The following is an 11,229-nucleotide window of genomic DNA, read 5'->3' as shown; positions in this document are numbered from 1 at the left end:
TGGATGACTCCAATCCAGCCAGCTTCAGGCTGCAACCACCAGATGATCTCAGTTAACCCTTGGGGCATAAGAGGATAACAGCAAATTATTATTTGAAGTCATTAAATTTGGTAGTAGTTTATTGCATAGTAAGAGATAATCTGAATTTTTTAAAAAGATTTTATTTCTTTGAGAAAGAGAGAGAGAGAGAGAGAGAGCACGAGCAGGGGGAGGAGCAGAGGGAGAAGCAGATTCACCGCTGAGCAAGGAGCCTGACATGAGGCTCCATCCCAGGACCTTGAGATCATGACCTGAGCCAGAGGCCAATGCTTAACCAACTGAGCCATCCAGGCACCCCAGTAATCTGAATTTTTAACTGCAAGGTGTTACATGTATTTCTTGACCTCAGGAAACTAGGAACTCTTTGAAGGCAAGAGCACATCTTGGCATTTTTGGTATTGCTAACTGAAGAATCCTGCAGCATGGCTGACATAAGCCGGGAATGTGCAGCAGTACCTTACCAAAGGCCCTGGAATAACAAAAGAAGCGAATATAGAGAAGTGAATGAAATTTGCTAATCTATCTACAAAATATATTCTCTACTTTTTTTTTTTTTAGATTTTATTTATTTATTCATGACAGACAGAGAGAGAGAGAGAGAGACGGGCAGAGGGAGAAGCAGGCTCCGTGAAGGGAGCCTGACGTGGGACTCGATTCTGGGTCTCCAGGATCACGACGTGGGCTGAAAGCAGCGCTAAACCACTGGGCCACCTGGGCTGCCCATATTCTCAATTTTCTGTGTATAGTCTGCCAGAGTGCTTCCCTTCCAACTTCTGGCCAGCCTCCATGTGGCAGAAGCTATTTCTTTAAATACTTTTGAAAAGGTAGGTACACTTATTTAAAATAAATTGGTTTATGGGGGCATCTGAGTGGGACACTCGGTTAAGTGTGTGACTCTTGGTTTTGGCTCAGGTCGTGGTCTCAGGGTCAAGAGATAGAGCCCTGCATTGGGCTCAGTGTTCAGTGAAGAGGCTGCTTGAGATTCTCTCTCCCTTTCCCTCTACCCCTCCCTTTCGTGCTCTCTTTCAAATAAATAAACAAATAAATCTTTAAAAAAACTGGTTTAGGGATCCCTGGGTGGCGCAGCGGTTTGGCGCCTGCCTTTGGCCCAGGGCGCGATCCTGGAGACCCGGAATCGAATCCCACGTCGGGCTCCCGGTGCATGGAGCCTGCTTCTCCCTCTGCCTGTGTCTCTGCCTCTCTCTCTCTGTGACTATCATAAATAAATAAAAATTAAAAAAAAAACTGGTTTAAAGTTGAAATGTAAAAAAAAAAAAAAAAGTTGAAATGTACAAAAGTCTCCCTCTCATTCCTGTCCACGGCCACTCAGATCCCCTTCCCAAAGGCTCCAATGTTATTGGTTTCTTGTGTACTCTCACAAATATTCAATTGCATACATTTCATACCCTGACACACACATGCTCACACCTTTGTATGTTAGCATTACTATGTGCATCTTTTTCATATAACACTGTATCTTGGAGATCTTCTCACATTATTCTCTCTTTTTTTAAAAATTATTTATTTATGAGAAACAGAGAGAGGCAGAGGGAGAAGCAGGCTCCGTGCAGGAAGCCTGATGCGGGACTCAATCCTGGGTCTCCAGGATCATGCCCTGGGCTGAAGGCGCTGCTAAACCGCTGAGCCACCAGAGCTGCCCACATTATTCTCTTTTTTTTAATGGCTACCTAGTATTCCAATGTATTGTCCCACAGCTAATGTTTTTTTCATGGTTAGCGTTTTATTCTTTGAAGAATGGCTTATAGCATCACATTAAGTCAGGCTGGAAGGTGAAGTTTAAAATAATTTCATAAGGATATGCTACAACAGATGTGATGGCTGTTCGCTCTACAAAATCTGGATCCTAGAATGTAGGGCACCCAGTTGACAGTAGCGCTTAGGCTTTCCAAAGAGTCATCATTTTTCTCTTGTCTGTGTGGACTTCTTTTGCTTCTGCTACTTTCTGCTTTTGTTGTGTGATCTTAGAGTCCCTCTGCTTTCTCTGAGAGGTAGTCAGGTAACCTCTTTTCTTTTTCTTTTGCTAATTTTCTGGGATTTCTTCATGTGTTTCTGGCCAACAAGTTCTCATTGATTTCCAGCGGCCATGCCAACCACTGGATGGAGCCTGGAAGAGCAGGGGTTCACCCACCTGCAGGTCTTGAAGGCTCAGCCTGCGTGGGTCCTATGCTGAACAGTGCCTCTGCTATGTCCTGTACCATGGTTCATTTTATATTCTCTTGTTGAGAAGCATTTAGATTATTGTTGATGTTTTGCTATTAAAAACACACCATGAATAACTGTATTCCAATGGCATTTCACACTTGTGTATTTCTCTGAAGGGTATATTCCTGGTAATGACAGTGTTGGGTTTGGCCATCTGAGTTCATGACTCCCATGGGAGGTAGGGTGTTTGCAGGAGAAACCCCACGTGTGCCCAGAGCCAACACCAGCATGCAGGCACATCTGCCACTACAGAGGGATTAGACTCATAAGTAGTGCACAGCTGTGAGAAGACATGACTTTTGCTCTGATAGCCCAAGACAGGAGGTGCTGGGTGGTGAGAGGCTGTGCAGGGTGCTGCTGGGGAAAGGTGGACTCACTGAACTCTTCTTAAGGGTAAAACTCAGAGTTTCTTTCACATGTAAAAATGATTTTATCTAGGTGTTCGCGAAGATTGAACTACTCACGGCATCTTACTCATCAAGAACTTCCCATTTCCTAGAAGACTAGACCAGGTCCTGGGCCTGCTTCCTGGGCCAGTAACTGTTACTGTAATCTTCTGAAAAATTTAAAACATTGTTTCACTCAGAAATGATCTCCAGGATGGCCTGGCTGGCTCAGTTGGTAGAGTATGCAACAGCTTGATCTCTGGGTCATGAGTTCAAGCCCCATGTTGGGTGTGAAGTCTACTTAAAAAAAGAAAGAAATAAATGATCTCCAACTCAGACTTTTTGCTAAGTGAGACTGGCCTTTTTTCCTAAACTAGCAGTCAAGAAAAAGGCTTTTCAAACATTGAAGGCAAATAGAAGGGATACACAGTCAGTTGCAGGTCCAAGGAATGGCCCAAAGATGGCGCTAGATACAAATGATTCCACCCTACTGAAGGGCCCTGGCGCTTTCAGAGCAGCCTAAAACCTCCTATGCTGCTCCAGCTTCCTGGCCTTTCCCTTAGCTTCTGAAGCACATAATCCTTAGTAGAACACGATGTAAATGAAGAAGCCAAAAATGGGAAAGGAAACAGAAAGAAAGGAAGCCAACAAACAAGATAACACCGAGCAAAGGAATAAAATGATTGCACTAGCCTGTCTGAGGGCTGGCTGGCTGCTTTGCCCAACGAGCTGGCACCAGGGGAGCTCGCTTACCTGCCCCCCAACTCAGTCCAGAAGGTTCTTAATTCAGGGGTCTTGGGCAGAGGAGTAGGTAGTGGTGGTCCACGGTTTCATTCTGGATCTCCTAAGGGAGACTTTGCACAGTCTCCCGCCCAGGAGGCATCTTTGCTGGGGTCTTCCCCACACCTTCTGTGGGTCTGCCCAGTAGCTGGCCTTCACATTCTGTCCCTACATCCCCATTTGGCCAGCTGCTTGCTGCCCTCACACTCAGGCCCAGCCTCCTGAAGGGCCTCCAGCCACCAGGCCACGTCTGGCCACTCTCGGGTTATTGCTGACAAGAATCAGAGCTGAGGAGCCCTCCAGGGTGCCGACTTCCACCACTGGCACAAAGGTGATGGCGGTGGGACGGTGGGACGGGATTGTCACGGTGCTGGCACCTCAGAAACGTCTATGGACTAGACCAAATGCCAGTGGGGCTCCAGATGGGGCCCGGGAGTTGCAGAAGGTGATCTGGAGGGCCGCATACATGAGGAGAGGCCAGGGTCAGCCACCTTTCTTTCCACCTGACCACTGGGGCTTGTGGAGAGTCGCAAGGACCTGCACTTCCTGCAGATTTTGACACTAGCTGCCAGGAGCCTCTCTTCAGTTCTCTCTTTTTTTTCTTTTTTTTTTTATTGGTGTTCAATTTACTAACATACAGAATAACACCCAGTGCCCATCACCCATTCACTCCCACCCCCCGCCCTCCTCCCCTTCCCTGCCCAGCAGCGATGGTCTTTCCAACCTCTGCAAGGCCATGTAGACCCACTCAGGAAAGGGGAATAATAGAATAATATTCTATTACTCAGTTCTCTCTTTGCTTCCTCCCCTTCTTGTCCTCCCTTCCCCTTTCCTGAGTGGGTCTACATGGCCTTGCAGAGGTTGGAAAGACCATCGCTGCTGGGCAGAGTGCAACCTTCTGTCTTCTAAGCATATGTGTCTGGTAGGGTTGCATCTGGACAGGTCTTCTTGTGACCTGTGAGTCCAATGGCTGCCTTTAGGGAGACCTGAGTGGTAGTGGTGGGTGGTAGGGAATGCCTCCTGGCTAAACAGAAATGGCTGAGGGCACAGGCTCAGTCTGAAAATACTGACAGTACTGAAAAATGCCCATGGTAGACGCTGTCTTCTCCCGGTGGGTGTTGCATTGGCCCCAAAGAGAGGGAACACTTACTTCCCCCTAGGCAGAGGGTGCTTATGGAGAGATCTGGGTCTGGATCAAGGCTGGGGGTGGTGGAACTGGCTGGAGTCCCTGTCCACCTCTTTAAGACCGGACCCCTCACCTTGCAAACCACTGGGTCATGTTCACTCTCACCGACTATGGCTCAGGTCTGCGGTGCCGTGTGAGTGATGCCTGATGCAGGGAGAAGGTTTGAGTGACACCCAGGTTATGATATTCTGACACTCAGATGCTCTGTGGAGGTGGAGGGTCAGACTGTTAATAAGACTCAAATCTTCACTTTAGCTAGACATGAAAAGAGGCAAGGAATATGAAAAACAGAGGAGGAAGAGGCAAAGCAATAAAGGAAATGGAAATCTTCAGATGTTTGGTGAGACTACTCCCCAAAACTGGGTGAAGCACTAAGGAAATGAATTGGAGAATGCCACAAAGCCTGCCTTTCAAAGACCAGAAGTTTCCTTGCGGCAAAGGAAGAGGCAGAAAGGGCAGTGCTGTCCTATAAAGCAATCCTTTTCTTACTTCTTGCAGACAAGTGGAATATTAACCGAAGGGATGAGAAAACAAACAGTCCAGCTTCCCACGCAGCTTCTCCAGCTGGCCAGCCCTGTTCCTGTAACACTGCAGGGCCGTTCAGGCAGGGGGCAGGTTTGTCAAGAGGCAGGAAAAATGATGGGGCTCTTTGTCCTCTCTCTGACAAAGTGGATGATGGCGGTCACTTACTGTCCACTTAGTAAATGCCAGTTTCTGTGCTTAGTTTTGTACATACGTCTCTTCATTTAGAGGTTTCATCGACTCTGTGGGCTGGGTTCTGCTTATCCCCATTTTACAGATGAGGACATGGAGGTTCCACAGTTCTATAACTTGCTGGAACATTCCACACTGGTGCGTGGCTCTGATTAGAAGCCAGGATTCAGCTGCAGAAGCTCCGCACAATACTGCTCTCATTACGAGTGAGGTGGTGTCTTGTTGCTTATGCCCAAGTCCACAGGTGTCTGGATCCAGAGGAAACCAGGCTCTCAGGTTTTGGGGAAGTAAGTACTGCCTCCATTCCTTGTCCCCACCGCATCCCTTTGGTATTCCTCGCTTCTTTCTGCTGCCATTTGACCTTCCTTGGCCACCATCCAGAGAAGGGGTGAACATTCCATTAAAAAAAAATATTTTATTTACTTACTTGACAGAGGGAGAGAGCGCGCGTGCACAAGGGGGTGGGGGCGCACAGAGGGAGAGGGACACGCAGGCTCCCTGCTGAGCAAGGAGCCCAGTGCGCAGCCCTGAGCCCAGCACCCGGGATGGTGACCTGAGCCGAGGCCTGGGGCTTAGCCGACAGAGCCACCCAGGCGCTCCCCAACATTCCATTTTGCTCAGCAAAATTCTCCGGCAAGACGAGGAATAGAAAGTGGAAACTATCAGCCACCTTCGCCTTCTCCGCGGTTGGGGGAGGCTTGGCTTTCCGTGGTCGGCACCGAGGAGCTGGTCATCCTCTGTCCACCCCCTTCTTCTCCGAGAGCCTCCACCCCTCGTCCCACGCGCTGCCGGCTTCGCCACTAACGGGCTCTACCCGGGGCCAGTGCTGCGGGCAGCGGAGGCCGCGGGCGGGCGGGCGGGCGGGCGGGCGGCAGGTGATGGGGGCGTCAGGGACGGCGTCCAGGGGCCGCGGGGGCCGGCGGCTGTCCCAGGGCCGAGGCTGGTGGAGGCGAGGGGGGCGGGAGCACGTCCGTGCACCGGTTCAAAGCCGCAGCCCCGCCTTCCCCATCGTCTAAGCCTGCGAGCAACTGCGTCACCCCCCGGGGCCTCGCTCTGCAGACAGCCCCGCCGGCCGAGGCTGCGGTGGGCTGGGGGCTGGCGACTGGCGACGGGAGCCGGGCGCCGCGGGCCGGCCTCGGACAGCTCTGGTGCATTGCCTCAGCCTGAGCTGCATCTAAAAGATGGGGGCAGAGGTTGTCGGGTGTCTGAGAGGTCGTGGCCTCAACGGGGCCGTGGCCGCGAGGGGCAGGTGGAGGTTGAAGTTAGGCGGGAAGAGAAACCGGGACTGAGGCCAGCTGGCGGACAGAGGACATGGGAATAAAAACCTGAGAAGCAAATGGAGACGAGAGGGAGGGCTGTACCTGCGGGCCGTTCCCTCCAGGAGAGCACCTGCTGGCCGTCCAACCCCGCTGGCAGCAAGGCCCCGCCCCTCCTGGCCCCGCCCCTCCTGGCCCCGCCCCATCAGGCCACCACCCCCAGCCCCGCCCCAGCCCCCGCCCCTCCTGGCCCCGCCCCACCAGGCCCCGCCCCCCAGGCCCTCCAGGCCCCCCAGGCCCCCTGCCCCGCTCCTTCTAGCCCCGCCCCACCAGGCCCCCCAAGCCCCCCAACCCCGCCCCTTCTGGCCCCGCCCCACAGGCCACCCCCAGGCCCCGACCCCAGCCCCGCCCCTCCTGCCCCCGCCCCACCAGGCCCCCCGCCAAGCCCCCCCAGCCCCGCCCCACCAGGCCCCGCCCCACCAGACCCCGCCCCACCAGGCCCCCCGCCAAGCCCCCCCCAGCCCCGCCCCACCAGGCCACCCCCCAGCCCCGCCCCTCCAGGCCCCGCCCCTCCTGGCCCCGCCCCACCAGGCCCCCAGCCCCGCCCCTCCTGGCCCCGCCCCACCAGGCCCCGCCCCACCAGGCCCCCCGCCAGGTCCCCAGCCCCGCCCCTCCTGGCCCCGCCCCACCAGGCCCCCCAAGCCCCCCAACCCCGCCCCTTCTGGCCCCGCCCCACAGGCCACCCCCAGGCCCCGCCCCCAGCCCCGCCCCTCCTGCCCCCGCCCCACCAGGCCCCCCGCCAAGCCCCCCCCAGCCCCGCCCCACCAGACCCCGCCCCACCAGGCCCCCCGCCAAGCCCCCCCCTGGCCCCGCCCCACCAGGCCACCCCCAGCCCCGCCCCTCCAGGCCCCGCCCCTCCTGGCCCCGCCCCACCAGGCCCCCAGCCCCGCCCCACCAGGCCCCGCCCCACCAGGCCCCCCGCCAGGTCCCCAGCCCCGCCCCTTCTGGCCCCGCCCCACCAGGCCCCGCCCCCAGCCCCGCCCCTCCTGGCCCCGCCCCGCCAGACCTTGCCCACCGTGGGAGGGGCGCCCCGGAGGGCAGGGAGCTGCCTCGGGTGTGGGGGACCTCACGGCTTTCCTTCTGATGGCTGCTCTCTGAGAACAAACATCCTCTGTCCTTCGACCATCCTCTCCTGTTGTCTCCGTCTCAGATGATGAAACCGTGGTCGCTGGTGCCCAGGCGGTGCGGACAGCGGGTTCCTGCACCTCCATAGGCTCCTAGGTGGGTGCTCTCTCAGGGAGTCCGGGAGAACAGGGGAGGGCGGAGAGGCCCGGGGATAGGGTGAGGAGGTGGGCAGGCAGCCCCAGGGTGGTGACTGGGCATCCGCTGCCCTCTGGTCCAGCAGAGCCCCGTCCTCCTCCTGGCTGACTCCCCCCTGCTCCGAGTCTCATTGGGTTAGATGCAACCGGGCCCTGGCTTCTTGGGTGGGGCAAAGAGCTCTCCTGACCTCCCCTGGGAGGAAAATCTAAATGCTTGGATCTAGGCTCGGATGAAGACCGATTTTCCTTCCTTGACGCAGCCCTGTGGGGAGGCACGGCTGAGGCTGACCGAGCGGCCCGAGTCCAGCGTGCTCTGTCTGAGAAGCCACAGTGTTCCAAAGGACTCCTCCTACAGTGCTCTTCTCCTTTGCCTTTGAGGACCACGGTGAGGGAGTAGGAGCCCAGGAGGGAGTGGGGCAGAATTAGAATGGCATTCCTTTGACCTCCTTTTTTTTGTGGGCCAGGGCTGTTTGCCTCTCCTGTTCCTAATTCCAGCCAAGCTGTGTGTGTGTGTGTGTGTGTGTGTGTGTGTTTGGGAAGAGAGGCCTCAAGAGATTTACCTGTGAGGTTGTGAGGTTTGAGGGTGACCTGGGCCAGGTGTCTGTTTCCAATGGCTGGTGCCGACTGCAGGTGCCCCGGAAGCGGGGACATGGAGACCTGTAATGGGGTTCACCGTCCTGAGGAGGGCGAGGCAGCCTTCCACCAGCATCTCTTGGTTCTGGGAGGGCCATGAAAGGACCTAGGAGGTTCCATGCTTCCACCATAAAGTATCTGGAGGTTAGCTAAGAGAGGAGCCTGTAGGCTGCCCTGGGAGAGAAAAGTCCTTCCCCGCAGGATGTACAGGAGCGCACATTCTAGCAGAGGCCCGGGGGAGACATGGCACCCCCTCCCTGAGGGTGGGCTTGCAGTGCCTGGTTGCAGCCCTCCGCCTGAGTGCTGAGATGCAGACTTGAACATATTATCAGTGAGCAAAGCCATATCTATCTGTGATCATATTTACCTGAAATTGCACTGCTGCAGCCAGAACTGGCTGAGAAATGATCAGAAGGGCCAAAGACACATTTATTTGGGAAGACCAAGCTCTCTTCCCTCCTCCACCCTCTTCCTGCAGGGAGCCCTTCTAATACTATGGAGGAGCTGGGTACTCAGAAAGCAGAATTTCTACTGGATGGTATAAAGAAAAAAGCTTCACGATTGCACATGGATGAACTGAGGCTGCCCACTATATACCCATTTTATTTGAGAGTCTTGTCAGGAATCCCTAAAAAGCTAGGGAAGTTTTTATGTGCCCTGTGAGCTGCTTGCTACCCTGGACTGCAATTGGAGAGTCCGGCCATCGTGAGACCAGAACAGGGGCCTGGGATGGGGAAGATGCGCTGGTGCAGATACTGGGGAGTCACCAGGAGGAGGAAAGTGGGGACAAAGTTTTCAAAGAGCTCTGCAAAGCCTTGGAATATTTCCAGGTCTGGATTTCTTCTCAAAGAAGAAAGGAAATGCTGGCTATGTATATGGTAACCTGAGCCAGAGGGAGCATGTTTGGAGGATTGACTGGGGCTCCAGATTGTGCTGGAAAGAGGATGTCAGTTAGTGTGGAAGCCAAGGCCCAGTGGAGCGGGTGTGGTGAGGGATCATGCTGTCTCCTGACTTGGTCAGCCTAGAGGAATCAGGACTCTGGTCTCTCTCTCTGTGTGTCTCTCATGAGTAAATAATTCCTAAAGAGAGAGAGAGACAGAGAGACACACAGAGAGAGAGAGAGAGAGAGAGAGAGATAGGAACTTCACCTAGTGTCCACATGTACCCAGCCAACCCCAGAGCATACTGTCTGGGCAGGCTCCACTCCCATTTTCTTGGAAGCCAAAGGCATAAATGTCTTTTGTGGGCTACACAGTTTACTATGGGAGAATGTGACAGGGCTGTGTTCACTAGTTTCTTTTCTACGGCTTCATATTTAGAGCCCGGCGCTGTGGCCTCAGCCCAAAGCGTTTCCTCTTTGGTGAAGGGAGAATGCCTTTCCCGTCTAGCATGGTTGGCTCTGAGCCTTGCCGCTCTGGTGAGGGTGGAGGATTTGCTAGAAGAGCTTCAGCCAGCCAGGCAGACACGGACGGCTTTTTCCTTCCACCTGGGAGAAGGGTGGGGGTGGCAGGAGAGTCAGAGACAGTCAGGTGCAAGCTGTCACATTGGGGCCTGGTTTCTCCCCTCTGAGCAGAGTCTTGGAGACTCTGGAGATGCTGGGAAACAAGAGAGGCAAGGATTTGGTAGTTTGAGGAAGCACAAAAGCAGAGGGGCTTTACCCTTCTCCCCCAGCATGGACCTACTGGCGGGGCACCCTGCTCCTCTATCAACATGGGGGTTTGCATCAGAGGACAAGCGGTATGGGGTAGGCAGAGGTCCTGAGGGGGCACTTCTGGGTCATGGCTCAGCAGTGACCTCAGGTTCCTGTATCCCTCTGGGAGGGGTTGCTGAGCTGGGACGGTGGAAGTGCCTGGGACAGATGAGGTCCTGCACGTCTGTCTGGTCTGCCCTCTGCCTCCTGGGCTGTGGCCCGTTGCTGGCCTTGCAAGAGTTTTTGGGACATCCTCTCACCCTCCATTCTGGACCCCTGATTACGAATTAATGAGAAAATCCCCCCTTCCTGTATCTGCAGCTCAGGCCAGGAATGCAGCCCTTGGCAGAGCTCCCAGAGCGCCCGCAAGGAGGATGCGGGTGTTTTCCGCAACATCAAACTCCAAGAGTCAGGGATGTTCCTTAACAACCTGCTATGGATTGACCGCGAATTTATTTAAGCCCTCCCTGAACCTGTTTATGTTTCATTAAACTCTTTTATTGATCCTCTTAATTTTCTCTTTGCTGATTTACTCTGAGCCTTGACTTCACACGCCTCTCCCTGGCTCTCAGCCTCAAGGGTTTCCAGAGGGTGTCTACGTGCACAGACCTGGGTCAGGCAGTCAAGCTTGCAGAATTGGCTCCCAGCGGCCCCTTGGCCCCCCTCACGACCCTCCCCTCTCTGCTTCTGTGGAACCCAGAGACTGTGAAGACCTCCCCAACCCTGCTCTCCTGCTTCCATTTGCCTTTGAAATGCTTAACTCCTAACAATGAGTCTTTGTTGGTGTAATTTCAGGCTGCAGTTGGCTAGTGGAAGAGACTTTGGGGGTGGGGTAGGTGTGCAGGGGGGTCTTTAAGCTTCCCTCTGTATGTGGCTGCCAATTTTGCTTTTGGTAGAAATAATGCTTGTTAAAGCCACATTCCATGGCTGGGAGAGGTGGGCAGTTTGCAGAATGACAGCTGGGCCAGCTCGGGAAATTTCCAGATGATCTATGTCAATCCAT

General features: G+C 54.5%; 1 long non-coding RNA gene and 1 pseudogene across 2 annotated transcripts; one reads left to right on the top strand and one right to left on the bottom strand.

Annotated features, from left to right (window-relative positions):
* Positions 1-1,701: 1,701 nt before the first annotated feature.
* Positions 1,702-2,145, bottom strand: LOC119864385 (annotated as a pseudogene).
* A 5,511-nt stretch (positions 2,146-7,656) lies between these two features.
* LOC102155343 lies at positions 7,657-10,739 on the top strand. 2 transcript variants are annotated; one of them, XR_005373783.1, is made up of 3 exons: positions 7,657-7,865; positions 8,164-8,288; positions 10,548-10,739. It is a non-coding gene; the product is annotated as an uncharacterized LOC102155343 (long non-coding RNA). The 2 variants fall into 2 exon arrangements; XR_005373784.1 differs by having other exon boundaries at positions 8,128-8,288.
* Positions 10,740-11,229: the final 490 nt, after the last annotated feature.

This window comes from Canis lupus, chromosome 19 (genome assembly GCF_011100685.1).
Source record: "Canis lupus familiaris isolate Mischka breed German Shepherd chromosome 19, alternate assembly UU_Cfam_GSD_1.0, whole genome shotgun sequence".
NCBI lineage: Eukaryota > Metazoa > Chordata > Mammalia > Carnivora > Canidae > Canis > Canis lupus.
The sequence above is the reverse complement of the archived record's forward strand: the minus strand, read 5'-3'. Positions and strand labels throughout refer to the sequence as shown.